The sequence below is a fragment of the Maylandia zebra genome, linkage group LG7 (genome assembly GCF_041146795.1).
Source record: "Maylandia zebra isolate NMK-2024a linkage group LG7, Mzebra_GT3a, whole genome shotgun sequence".
In the NCBI taxonomy this organism is placed as follows: domain Eukaryota; kingdom Metazoa; phylum Chordata; class Actinopteri; order Cichliformes; family Cichlidae; genus Maylandia; species Maylandia zebra.
Window position 1 is genome coordinate 52,411,471 of NC_135173.1, and position 15,393 is coordinate 52,426,863.

General features: G+C 39.9%; 1 protein-coding gene across 5 annotated transcripts in view; it reads right to left on the minus strand.

Annotated features, from left to right (window-relative positions):
• garnl3 (GTPase activating Rap/RanGAP domain like 3) overlaps window positions 1-15,393 on the minus strand; it is a 97,052-nt gene that overhangs the window by 36,087 nt on the left and 45,572 nt on the right. The gene's annotated exons all lie outside the window — the stretch shown is intronic.

Here is a 15,393-nt window from a genome sequence, read left to right on the forward strand (position 1 = left end):
TTATTTTACTGTCCTCGTCAACAGAGGTCTCTGATCTGCCAATACATTAAAAAAAAAAGACAGATCTGGCGTGGATGTGTATTCCTGCATGTGTTGTGATACATCCAGATGGCTAGAAATGGTTTGGAGAAGCCAAGCAAAAAGACGATGACAAGCTAGGTCCTGAGAGGTAAGGAGCAAATACAGAAAACTAATAAACAGCATCCAGTGTCGCTGACCTACAAAGTTAAAGAGTTCACAACTAATGCATGAAGCAGGAGGAAAGCAAGTGTAACAATCACCTATACACAACAAGATCATGGTCAAAAGCAGAATAAGACTATAAAGCAGGACTGTGCACTCGTTACCTCAGATAAAGCTCAAAGTAGAGTGTGATGCTGTAAGGGGTTATGAACAATGATAAACTAATAACCAACACAATATTCTGAGTGGCTGCCAAAGCCTGTGCAAAACCTGGACAAGGCACAATGCTGATCTGTATGAAGAGCGGGTGGTGTGCCCCACTTCAACAGCTCATTAGATCATGACGGCCAGTGCAATGATGAACAAGAGTGATGAGAGAGCATTTATCATGGAGAGAGAGAGACAGAGGGTTCAAGTCCACTCAAAACATTCCTGTGGGTAAGTGAGGATAAAAGGCAAGAGCTTTGCATCCTAAATAAAATCATTAATAACTGTCACTCTGACTTTATTGTTCACACTAAATTAAATCTGATATGGAGTACTGTAGCTGGGGTTTTGGTGCAAAGCTCTTAAATTAAATTTTGCAACTGGCTCTACATTGGGTTGGGTTGAAAATAGGCATTCGCATTGTAACAAGGCTAGTAAGGAAATTGTGGGTTTTATTTATATGCCATCCTCAGAGTTTTTGCCTATCGAGCATACAAGCCACTCTTCTGTATCTGTTACTTTGTGACATTAACTGTAAATTCACGTGTTTTGTGCATTGTATGCTGCAAAAGTCATTCGTGATAAAGGATGTCTTCATCTTTTTGGGCTTTCTTCAAATAACTGACTAATCTAAGTTTAATCTGAGCTGATTTAATAATAAACTTTATAAATGCTTCTGTAAGTGAGACCCTTGTATCCTTTGGTTTCAGTGATTGCTTATCCAAGTGGTATGCAAAACAATTTTAAAAATGCTGTTCTGACATGGTATGTGTACACAGTGGGGATGCCAACAGAATAAGTGAGGCAAGCAGTGTTTGCTAAAAACAGACATCATGTTTGCATTAGAGCTGGGCGATATGAGATTTTTTCATATCACGATATGTTTTTTTCATTTCAGGCGATAACGATATCTATCACGATATAAGCCAAATAACTATATTTGTAAGATTTAAATGTGCTGTTGCTCACAAGTAAAATGTGAAATAATCAGCAGCTTGTTTTTATTTAAATATTTATTTCCCATAATAAGTTCAACAGGGTAGATGTACTTAAGGAACATGAGACTTTTTCAGATAGATAAAGGCAAATATTGCAAACTACACAAAAGGCAGCCGCTAAAGCGTTTAAGTTTCAAAATAGGACAAACGAAACAGACTACTAAATTGTCAATTCCACTTAGAAACAAAATATTAATTCTAAAAATAAATCTTAGTTTGTTTTACAGAAGAACAGACAAAACTGACTAACTTTTGTCAATATCAAATAAACTGAGAACTAAAAGGAAATTCTCAATCTCTCCTTGTTGTATAGCTGAGCTTTTCAAACAGTTTTAACAGTTACTTTAGTCTGACAAAAGCCGAATGACGAATTAGCGCTTCCAGTCAGAGACTGAGGCTACGTCCACACGTACATGGGTATTTTTGAAAACGGAGATTTTCCGTTTTCGTTTTAAAAAAATAATCCCGTCCACACATAAAGGCAGAAATGAAGGAAAACGCTGCTATGAACATGCCAAAGCAGCAGGTGGCGCTAGATTCCTAACCGTGCAGAAATGTTGGCCAATCAGAAGTCTAGAAGCCTCGGTGGGAAAAAGTAAACAAAGCTGGGGCATAGAAGCAGAACCGAGTCGTTAAGTGTGGAGGGACAGTAACTGTGTGTATATGTAAGCATTTAAACACTGCAGAGAGTAGAATTAACAGTAACAGTATTGTAGAAATTCATTTCACCGAAACAATAACGTGGCGCACAGTGTGACGCATGCACCAGTTTATTGTATTTCCAGACTTGTTTTCGGCACAATTTACAGTGCACGCTACTCTGTTTTTTGTCAGACTTGAAATAGCCGAAATACCTTCACACTACGGAACTTCTATGGCTCTTCCGTTTGACAATCTCTCCGGCATTGGAACCATCATCTGTTTTCTCTTCGGTCACGCTCGGTTGATTTTTCTAGTCGGCACACTCATTTCCTCCATTACGCGCTGGCTCCATTACCCGTTGGCTGCTTCCCAAACAAACACACGTGCGGCTTGGCACTTGTGCTGTACGTAACAAGTCACGCGACGTGACGCTGCGGCTGTGATTGGTTCGGCTCTGCGCTACTTAATTTGGATTGGCTGACCTTTTTTTTTTTTTTTTTTTTGAGGACAAGAGCGGCGAGGTCTATCGCGATAGCTTAATTTCTCTATCGAGTAAAAGTTATATCGCGATACATATCGTTATCGTTCTATCGCCCAGCTCTAGTTTGCATCCATCGTGTAACGTCATGCCATCTTTTGGCCATACTTGACTATTGTCTCTGGAACCTAGCTTGACTACAAGCCTTTCACTCTGATGTGTAGGTCATTTTCCTGGGCGCTGCTAGCAAGAGCAGAAGTCTTGCAAACTGAAACAAGGGAAGCAGTATTTTGGCTCTTTTTGTGAGCACATCAAGGATTTACCTGTGATCCTTAATGGAGGATTGTCAAGAGACTAACCACAGACAATTTTGTGAGTTGTACCTCCCTCAGCTTCCACTGTTCAGAGATCAGTTATGATAGAATAGAATAGAATAGAATTCAACTTTATTGTCATTGCACATGCACAGGTACAGGGCAACGAAATGCAGTTTGCATCCATCCAGAAGTGCTTTAGTGATATAGATATATTACAATATATATTAGCAATAGTATAGATATGTAAGTATATTACAGAAATGGGTCTATTATGGTATGTTATAATGTACACGGTATGAAGTATGTTGTGAATATATACTGCATTCAGTACTATCTATAACTGTGTAGATGTATATGGAAACTCTAAACTGAGGTAGCTGTAACAAGAAAGCAATGAGAAAATGACACTATGATTAATATCTGAACGGAAACATCTGCTGTGTGGATTTAGGATGTTTTGCGAAGCAGTTTTTAACAACTCCTTTCGCATGCTTGGAAGCACCAGCATCATGACTCAGGTGATGGAGAGTAGGCTCCATATGTGAAGTCTACAAAAAGCATCTTCAGATTAAGCTCAACCGGAAAACAACAAGCGTCCCTGGCTAATATCTAGCTAGCTATTTACAATGCTTGCTAAAACACAATTTTAAAATCACAGTCACCCTAACCCTTAAGTGAAATAAATCTCAAACCAGTAAAAGCTATACGATCTTTTATTAAGGGCTCTGTCTGCAGGTGCTGGCAGTTGAACCAATTTAGCTCAACTGCAAGGTCATGATGAAAGATGCTAGTAAATTCTGATAACCACCACAGAAAGCAAACAGTTAACCTTGCATGAGTGGAAAATGAGTCCGTCTGTTTGCTGTAACTCAAAGAACTGAGACACCTTAAGTGTCAGACTCATTGCAAAAGAAATGGGAGACCTGTAAGTGTTATGTGCATTTATGCAGACTATACTGTCGGCTTGTTGAATTTGATTAAATTGGTGATTCAAAAAAGAATTCTAACAACATATTTGCAACATTTTTCTTATTAATATGACAGTGATTTCACTCCGCCCTAATGTGCACACAAGTACAGCACTATAGCTGCATTTACTTCCTTAGGTAAGTGTATATAATGGCATATTAAAATCAATACAGACCAAAGCATGTTTACTGCAGGTCTGAAGCTCTTCTTTGCAATAACTCATTTTGTTATAGAATAAACTGATGAAAATAAGATGTTCTCTCTTTTTATATGCATATTAAAAGGCATCAAAATTCCCTGCACATTTTCGCATGCCGGGGTATGGACCTGTACGTGCCCATGTTTATGGGTGAATGAATGAGCATTGCGACTCTGTTAACATCTGTATTTTGTATTCGAGTGCTGAAAATGGAAAGTAAATGTCGAAGCTGTAGGCCACCATCTTCCTCTATTTTTCGTGCCTCCTGCAACATTAACTGTCCAATCGCAAGATAATGGAGGGGAAACCAATGTAGCGTTCATACAGAGCAATGCACTACCTCCCTGGTGGATGTGTTTGTGTGTGTGGCTGGATGTGAAGAAAAAAGGAGAGAGACATTCAGTATTAATTGTGTTTTTAGGTAAGTGTTTGTGCTGCAGTGTGTGAATAGGCTTTCAGTTGTTATGGGGTGAAAGAAAGAAAAATGTCAGAAGAAAAGAGAGATTAAGCTCTCTGGGGAGTCTGTGTGTGTGTTTTTGTGTGTTTCTGTGTGTGTCTATGTATTGTGTAGCCACTGCTTTTAAATCATGGAACAGAAGAGTGGCAAAGAAGAAAAAGCTGCATTCCAACGATACCCGGTGGGCTGGAGGAGGCAAAATGAGGGGCAACAGGGGAAAAGGGGGAGCCTGTTATGCTTCTACGCTTTAACAAACAACTCATAAAACACCTCGACACTGCTGGGAACAATACTGGAGACACAGGACCAAACCTATATACGGTGGGGGAAGTAATTATTTGATTCCCTGCTGAATTCCAAAGAAATGAACAGTCTTTAATTTTGATGGAAATTAAATTTTAATCGATGCCGAATACCAATCCAAAATGCAAAAAACAAAAACCACATTACATAAGAGTTAACAAAATTGATTTGCAAGTCAGTAACTGTATATAAAATTATAACTGTATATGTAAATAAGTATTGGATGACCAAGTAAAACATGACTTAATACTTGGCGGAGAAACCCTTGTTGGCGAGCACAACGATAAGACGTTTTTTGTAGCTGGTCACCAGGTTTGCAGACATCTCAGGAGGACCCACTTGTCTTTACAGAGGCTGCAGCTTGGCAACTTGAAGCTTCTGCTCCCTCCACAGATTTCTTACAGAACTGAGGTCTGGAGACCGACTAGGCAACTCCATGACCTTAATATGCTTCTTTGTTGCCTTGGTGGTATGTTTTTGGACACTGTCACACTGGAAGACCCATCCATGACCCATCTTCAGTGTCTGGCTGAGGGAAGGAGGTTCTGATCCAAGATTTCACAGTACACAGCATTTCTCCTCCTCCAACCACGGTAGGTTGATTTAATGCCTGAGAGCTTCATTTTGGTTTCATGTGACCACAGCGCTTTCTCCCAAGCCTTCTCTGAATCATTTAGATGTTCACTGGCAAACTTAAGGCAAGCCTCTATATGTGCCTTCTTGAGTAGGAGGATGTTGCAGGCACTGCAAGATATCAGTCCATTACAGTGTAGTGTGGTCACAATGGTCTTATTTGTGACTGCGGTCCCAACTGCCTTCAGATCATTAACAAGCTCCTCCGTTGTAGTTATGGACTGATCAATCACTTTCATCATGATCATCCTAATCCCAAAAGGAAGATCTTTCATTGAGCTCCAAATCGAAGGCGATTGATCATTTTATACTTCTTTCATTTCTGAATAATCAGGGCCAACTTAGATCAAATGCTTATTTTACTCAATGACAGGCAAATCAGTTTATAACTTTTACTCAATGTGTTTTTTCTCTCCAACAAAATGAAACTACCATAAAAATTAGAGACTGTTGATTTCTTTTAAAGTGACCAAACTTACTAATTCAACAAGGGATCAAATGATTATTTTCCCCACTACATAGAAGGGAAAAAACGTTAGAAGCCAAGAGAGGTGCATAATGACAACACAAAGTTGAGCGGTGAAAGAATAATGGATATCTCCACAATTCTTAATCTCATGAACTTAAGAGGCTTTGGAGGCTTTATGGATGAAGCACACTCACACTCCCTCTTACAGACACACTTAAACAGCTCACATTTTAGGGCACGACTTGAGCATTTCACACGTACACAATCGAGCTCGTACCGGAGCCTCTGATTTCCCCCGAGGCCCACGGGACAAAAAAGAGATGCAGTGCAGAGAGACATGTGTGGGGGTTGTTAAATCAATACTTTTGTGACTGCTGATAGATAATTGATCTCATCAGCGGGCCTGTTCATGCACACCCACAACCCTCCAGGAAAGCAGGAAACACAGAGGCGTAGTTCAGTAGAGCAGGAGAGGATGTGAAAGAGGGCGAGGAGGGAATAGCACGGGGAGGGAGAAAAAGGAGAGAGGCAGGTGCACACTCAGTGAGAAGATATAAAAAAAGACACTGAAAGAATTAAGATGGAGATTAGGAGTGGGAAAAGAGAGAAGCAGAAACTGCTAAAGAAAAGGACTGAGCGAAAAAACGGGAAGATTAAACAGAGTTCCTTGATTAAAAATAAGTCACTGAATGGGAAGAAGTTGTCAAAAGAATCATGGAAATTCAGTCTCTTCTTTTCACCTTCCTCTTGGTCTACGGTAATAAAACTCTTCATTGTGTTTTTTATTCAGATGAATTACAGATGCACAGTGGAAGGAGTTGAAGCACTATTAATTGCTCCCATATAATAAGTTATGTAACTTAAAATTGAAGCACTTCATTAGCTTGGATCAGCATAAAACCCTCCTTCTTCAATCAGACCAAATTCAGTCAGGAAATGCAAACTGAAGCAAAAAAACATCAGCTGTACAAGCTGTTAGTCTGCAAAAGAAGCAAAATAATGTGGTACTGATATGACATTGAGCAAACTAAACTCTGCCATGCAATATTCCTGAAAGCTCTTAAGAAGGTGCCGATCTTCTAAAAAACACTGCTGGTAGTCTGATTCCTCTGACAGATATCCATTTTGTTCTTTTTTGTAATTATTGGTACACAGGATTAAGCTATAAGAGGCTACATAGAATTGTTAGCAGGAGAATTTTCTTTTCACTTTCACTTTTTATGAAACATGAACGGGGTGCAGGGCAAAAGACACACTGTGAAGCCAGATTTTAGTAATAACTACATGCAAAGCAGTGTATAAACATATGGAGAGAATAACTTTTCAGTACATTATGGGAACTCTCCAGCAGCTTACACCTATTGGAGCATAGCTAAGGAAAGGTTCAGGGTCACCCGATCCATCTCGGACTATAAGCTTTATCAAAAAGTAAAAGCTTTAAGACTAATCTTTTACTTTTAAATATCCTAGGAACCATGAGTGTTGGTAACTGTTTGTCTCCCCCCTTATTTATGCGCCCCCCTCTTCTCCTGTGGTGCTGACTCAGGTGACTCAGCACAGAATACAAAAGCTGGGAGAACAACAGGCAGCCCCAGTGAGCCATTTTCAATGTTGTGAGTGACAGTGAGTGGCTGTGTGCAAAGGAAAATGTTTTGCTTTCTTTGGAATTTTAATTTGGGGTTTTCGATAGATGTAGTGGCTTCCCCTGGAGCCTATCCCATCTATCATGGGGTGAGAGGCAGCTTATACCCTAGATGGGTCACCAGTCTATTGCAGTGATATAACTTGTTGTGAACTTGCCTTATTTGACTATTTTCAACCGGATACTTTTAAGGTTTCCTCCCCTCATCCCGTGGCCATTCTGCAAAATGTAGCGATCAGTGATAGTTGTGATTTATTCAGTAAATATAAGCTAAACAAAAAAGGAAAAAAAACGGCACCCACCCACCTCTGCTCATTACTGACTTTTTAACTATTTCCATAACATGAATACCAGTAACATAACAGTCAAACGTGTGGATGAGTCACTTTGAGTCTGTACTCACGACCCAAATATCAGTCACACCTATCAAATTCAAATTCAGATCAGATATCGGTCCAATCCTGACTCAACACGACAAAAGGATAATCTATGCAGCAAATCCATTTAATTCAAATCTGTGTTGTTCTAAGTTTACTACACTATGGGTCACCAGCAGTGCATTGATTTGGAAAGAAGGGAAAAAAAGGATCAGCACAACCACCCACGACATCAGGCTTCTTAGCCTGTCTTCAATAATTTGCATAACACAACACAACTGTGCTGGAACATTAAAAAAAAAGGCAATTTGTGGCTGTTTGATCTTTTCTCAACTTTCTGCAAAGAGCCCACAATTCAATTTAGCAATGCAACAAGTCACCCCTTTTAAAATGATTACGACTCGAGACGACCGAAGCCTGAAACACGTACGTGTGATTCTGGCTTAATGGATAAACACTTCAGTGTCTGCGTCACAAAAGCAAAACTACACACAGCATACATCTATTTGCTTTTATCTTAATTGCCACTTGTGGCCAAAGTGTCTTCTGCTCGGCCGAATTTATGCAGTTAATAAGCAGACGAACAGACGCGTCGCAAACAGTGTGATACACGCTGAGAGTGGGAATAAATGCAGTGTGACAGTGCAGTCAAAAGCCTCTGAGGCAATGACAGTAACACTGGTAGGCAGGTGGGAGCGGAGCCGTCTGCTCACCAGTCGCTGTGCAAGACTGACAGCTAACCTCTCAGCACACACACGCACCGATTCTGCCAGTAGTGCCAGTCTCATTTAATGTTGTGCACTGCGGCACATCAAATAACACGAAGCTAAGGCAAATACAATGTCCGCACGCAGAAAAAATTACCATGAGAATGTGTGTCTGAAGGGTTTTATCCTATTCTTTTTTCCATTTGGCTCACCAGAGACTGCCAGCACCCACCTCACTGTCACCAACTCCATCACTCAGCCTCAAAGACAATTCAGTTCACTGGAAAAACAAAATTCCATGCTTTCCGAGCTGTTGTGTCAGGATGAAACAATGCACAATTAAGTTTTTTAAAGTGGACGGTGGCGTTGTTGCAGAATGAAATGACAAGATAGGGTGGGCGTCGCTTTTGTGACTGTGTTGTGTATCCCCTTCTATGAACAATGGTGACAGGATTTCTTGCTCAGTTGTGTGGATGAGCACTTACAAATATAGATTTGTGCCTGTGTGCTGGTTATGAGTTCAGCAATCCAATATTTCTACTCATTTCTACTCATCCGGACTCTTAAAGCTAGACTGCGCTGATCTATAGATCTGATCTGCTGAATTCAGTTCCATATTTCATCTGTTCACTACAGTGCGAGGAGGAGAGCTAACATTTGGAGCCCATCAGCTTTTCTTTGTGTGGTTTTTGACTTTAATGCAAACTGGCCGTGCCTTGTTTGCTTTAACTCTCGTTCTAAGTTGTTTTGTTGCAGCTAACATATATTGACTTAATATCACTTACAGTGCTACGAAAATGTATTTGCCACATTCCTAATTTCTATTTTTTTTTTTTTTAATATTTGTTAAACTTAAATGTTTCAGATCATCAAACAAATTTAAGACAAGACAAGATTATTAAGGGAAAAAAGCAATTAGAGAAAAAGTAATTGCCCCCATGTTAAATCATGGGTTAACCATCATTGGCCGTTATTTTAGTCGTGATTTTTGGAAAGCTGGGTTCACAGAGACATCAATGGGAGAGTTCCAAGGAAAACATTCGGTGGAAAGCTCGAAGGTTTGCTTCCCGTTACATATGGAGTAAAAGTAACACAGGATTTCAGTCAGTCAAACATGGCGGTGGTAGTGTGATGGCCTGGGCTGGTTTGCTGCTTCAGGACCTGGACAACTAACAGAAAATTCTCAAGGAGAATATCTAACCATCAGTTCATGGCCTGAAACTCAAACTCACATGGGTTATGCAGCAGGACAATAGTCTGAAACACACCAACAAGTCCACCTCTGAATGGCTAAAAAACAAAACAGTTTGGGAGTTTTGGAGTCAGTTATTATTAATGCTTGAAAACCCTTAAATTTGTCTGAAATAAAACAACTCTGCAAAGAAGAATGGGTCAAAATTCCTCCACAGCGATGTAAAGACTGATTACCAGTTATCACAATTGCTGAAATTGTCATTTTTGCTCCCAAAACCCAATCAGGGTTTAGAAGGCAATTATTGTTTCACACTAAACCAAGTAGGTTTGGATAGTTTTTTTTTCCTTTGATAAATGAAATCATTTAAAAATAGCATTTTTTAAAATTTACTCGGGTTATCAGGTTAAGATTTGTTTCAGATCATCACCTGAAAGTGTGCAAATATGTCAAAACCCCCAATAAAAAATCAGGAAGGGAGCAAAAACCTTTTCACACACTGCAACGTCACAACTCTTGTCAGGTTTATTCCACACTGCATGTGATGCATGTCGGTGTGAGGCGGTGCACACACAGTGAAACTGAACTCATCAACCATGGTAACAGTAAACATGCACAGGAAATAAGAAAAAACAAACAAGGACCCCGTTTAATATGATGCTGATGTCCACCTTTAACAGCAGAGCACTCTAGTGACTCTTCGGTGTTTTCACCATCAAATGATTTTAACAGTACAAAGTGTCTTATAATGCAAGCAGGCTGAAATGAAACTGGATCCTATACATATCTATATAGTGTCTTAGTTGTGTGTGCTCAAGAGTGAATCATATCATACATTGTAGGGAGCCCTGCTACCACTGCTTCCATGATGCCAAAAATAAAACAGACAGGGTGAGTCATGGCTCTGCTTATGCTGGTCTCTCTTATTAGGGAGTCCCTGCTTTGAATCAATATCTTCTAGTTGTGACATTTGAAAACATGTCCTTTAGTACTAAAAGAACTAAAATAAACCACCATCAAATCCGTGCCCCAAAAAGAAAGAATACGAAGAGTGAAGCCACTGGAGCCTATCCCAGCTGTCATAGGGGGAGAGGCAGGGTACACCTTGGACAGGTCACCAGTCTGTTGCAGGGCTAACACTAAGATACAGACAACTATCCTTACTCATATTCACACCTATGGACAATGTAGAATCATCACTTAACCCAACCCCGCTAACTGCACTGTACCCGGAGAGAACCCACGCAAACTCCACACAGAGTAATGATGCATATAGTGTAGTCACGTTTCCTTATGCAGCAAATGGTGAGATAATCGATAATTATGTCCATGCATGTGGGGTTTAGGGCCCATTCAAGCCAGTGTATTGAGAGTCTTATCAAAACTATGAATGCAGAAAAGTACCATTAGATTTTGATCCACCATTTGGAAAAAATGTAACTGGCAACAGCTTTGTTTTATCAATATGATAATGATCACAAACACACTGCCAATCCAGTAAAAACATATCTGAATAGAAAAACACAAAATGGAACACTATCTGTCATGGATTGGCTTCCCTAGATCCTGGACTTCAACATTGCTGAAGCAGTGTGGGATCATCTTGACAGAGAACACAGCAAAAACACTGCAACTCCCCAAACAAAGCTTTTTTATGCCTTAACTTCATCCTTCTTGTGCGTCATTGCAAGTGAGCCCCAAACTTAGTCTCTGCAGAAAGCTTTGACCTCAACGTTGTCATCTCTGCTGGACACTACTCTGCCCACATTAACATCACACCACCATAGGCGCCACAGGTGAAGCCACAGCATCACCATCACAGAGTGCTTGCAGCTCTGACAGCCCAGCAGACGTGCACTGAAGCATCTCAAAGATAGACATAAAATATGAGTTACATCATTTTAACAATCACACACATGACTGGTAATTATGTGACTTTTAGGACAATTGAATAATTCTTTGAAGGAAATGTCAGGACCTAATAACCTTCCAACACCACACTAGGGACACAAACAGACACAGAGCACATCGATTCAATGCTGTCAACACAAAGAGCTGTTTGTTGGCTAAAAGGCAACATAACCTGAATTACCACAGACTCGTTCCCGACCTTTGCACAAGCCTCCCCCAGAGACATACAGCCTTAAGCAGCATGAGTGCCAGACTTGACAAAAACACTTTCTGCTGTATGTTCACACACACGCAATTATATTTCTTCTCCCACAGAAAGCCAAGAGCTTAATTTCACTACGGAGTTGAGGCGCAAAAATATACCACAGGTAATGTAGTAATGTGGTTATACTCCCTGAGGTCCTTTGTGAATATAAAGGTGGTTTATCAAGCCCTGTATTTAATTTCCTTCTGCCCACTTCCTCGTTTCTTAACCATGCCATTTTGCCTTTTATCACACCTGAAATTGCCATGTGTTAATAACCGAATCATCCTGGATGAAATGATTATTTTGAAGTTTTATGTGAATTTGTTTGAGCACCAATAATTAGTTGAATTATGTAACCTGAAACCTGTAATAAATCTGTAATACACTATAATAGCATTAGAAAAGCACAAAGGTGGTTGTACTAAAGTTTATTATGATTAACATACACAGCCTATCCAGCTTCCTTCAGAGCATATGGATGAAGCTGTTAACCATTCTGTTAAACTAAACTTCAAAAGTAAATCTCTAGAAGTTATACTTAGGGCATATTCTCATGGCAGTTAAACAAATGCATATTATGAATGTTTGTTTTTTTTGCTCAGACTCTGATGAGATGATCAACAGTACAATACTATAATTGCAAGCATCCAGTTAGCTTAGCTTAGCATGGAAATTGGCAGAATAGGCAAGCAGCTAGAGGGACTCTGTCCTTCTCATTGTGATGTTTCCAGGAAAGCGTGAACACCTGAGCAATTAGCCATTGCACCTGGCTAAGAAATTGTTCCGACACCTAACTCTACAATGAAAACTGTAGCTTTCACAAGAGATACACTGTGATGTTGCTTAGTAATCTTACGGCAGTGAGTAGATTTTTTTATACTATAGACCAATTATGTAAGACATTATTTAAACATTTGAGATCTCACATGTCAGGATTTGCAACTTTTTGGACTTTCATAACATGGTAATTATTTTAAGCATATTGTCACGGTTTGCGGGGGCAAGCCGTGTGGAATATATATAGGACCAAAAGGCGGCAGCTCTGGTGCAGGTGAGTGTTTATTAACAACAAAATGCAAACAACAAAGGCGCTAGGAACATGAAACTGAAACCTAAACTGGGTAAACTAACAACACAAACCAGAACCGAAGATGCAGGGAGATCCGGAGAACTATACACGGAGAGACGCAGGGAGAACGAGGGGAAACAACACAGACGAACCAGCAACTACTATGACAGAAGACACAACTTAAATACACTCAGAGAACACAGGGGGATTACATACAGGTGGGGACACAGCTGGGAGTAATTAACATGACGAGACTAGGGAGGCAAACTGAAAACACTCACATAAGACACAGACCTTCACAATAAAACAGGAACTTACACATGAAGGACAAACTAAGAAACGCGGACTAGATACAGGAACACACGGGCAGAACAGAGTAAACACTAACCAGAGGGAGAACAGAACCAAAATCGCGAAGAGAAAACACAAAACGCTGGGTCAAAAGGACCCAGGATCATGACACATATGCTATTAAATCAATAAAATATTCAAAATAGCTGCAGCCAAGGGGTTTAAGTGGGTCAGAAAATCATTATTTCTTTTCTTGTTATCATTTTGTATGCATTTAAATGTCAATAAAGCTGCAGTTTCTGTATTTTAGCATTTGGCAAAATAACAAAACTAAAACGAGCAGAACTGCTTTGCATTGCTTTTTTTTTTCTGTAGTGGCAGATGATTGCAAGTTCATTGTTTAAAATAGAGGTCCACAAGTATAAGAAAATTCAATTTTCATTTTATTTCACATGCCTGTAACAGATTGTGGATAGGAAGAAGAAGGGTTATCTTGTTGAGTTATATGGTTATTAATTCATATTGTGACGTAACCGTTATCATCATACTATAATAACTGCAGAGTATGCATGTCTGTATGTTTATCCCCAAACTCCTCCTGATGACTGATTGGTACAATCTAAGATCCCAATATTTCTAACATCTACGTGGTTAAAATATTTACTTCAAATAAAAGTACTCTGTCTTTGTATCAGCATATAAAAACAATGGTTTATGAGTGTACACTCCTATTTTTATGTACAAACATAGCGTTTGCACATTCATAGGCATGTTACACGTACAATTTAAAGCTTATGATAGGGTTTAATTTTCAAAAACAGGCAGGTTTTTATTTTCTATCTGACGCCCCTTTACAATTCCATGGCATGAACTGAAGGGGATAAAGGGTCACGATAGCTGGGAGATCGAGGAGAATCTTTCCAGGCATTTGCTTGCTACACTGAAAGAGCCATGCTCATGTAACCATACCAAGTTGATTCTGTTCATCTGGATGTAGTGAAACTCCCAAATCTTGGGATCCCAAATCCCAAAAGGTTGATTCTGTTCAGATGAACGAATCAACCTTTTGGGATTTGGATGATTGAGCATGCATCAAGACATACCAAGTTTGATGCCGGCATGGGAAAAACTGCCTGTGGGATGGGTTTTTGCTAATATATCAAATGATCAACTGTGTTGCATTGGTCAAAAGGCTAATGTGAGGTTACTGAACTAAGTAGTCTGCAGTATCTGTGGTAAGGCTTACAGTAAAAACTAAACTGGACTAATGCAGAAGAAGGCTAGAAGTCATCAATTTGAGTTTAAGCTCTTTAGCATCACTTGTCAAATTCCACCTTTAATCTATCGTTAGATTTTATTATTGATTTTACAGTAGTTATCAATACAAAACCTGCCAGTATATTCTAGGATGTAGTTGGCTAAATTAAAAAAAGAGCTGTAAACTTCAGTCTCAGATGAGTCAAATACATCTCTGCCCACAGAGAAACTCAATCCATATTTTTAAAAAGGCTGTTTATAAATTACATTTAAATACGGAATCTACATATTTTGTTTTTCTACTATTAAATCCCTGATGCTAGGTCAGAGTCACTTTTTACCTTGCTTCGCATAGTGACGGTCCGAGCTAATGCTAGAGAAATAGATTTTAAGGTGTAGCAGAGGTAATGAAATGAGAGGACACCACTGACCCGCTGCAACAAGTCACTGAAGCTAGTGACCTCACCCTGTCTCACACTCACAGTTTCTGGATACTAGCCTCCACTCACACAACTTCACTGTCCATACTGTCTGTATGCTAGTGCTGATAGGCACAGTGCGGTTTCTCCTCATCACTAATCTGCTGAGCACGTGGTGCCCGACACTCATGGACAAACCCGCAATATGTCTCTGGTAGGAAGTACGATTGCTGCGTGAAAACCCTAGGACTTCCTGTCCCTCTGCGCTATCGGGAAGTACAGACTCAGCTCACAGTGGAGGGGCGTACGCTTACACACATGCACAGACACTTACACACATGCTCCCCCAGGGCAACAATGACTCAACAGCTTAGTAATCAACCACAAAGACACACACTGTGCCGCAGCTTTACACCAGCAGCATCA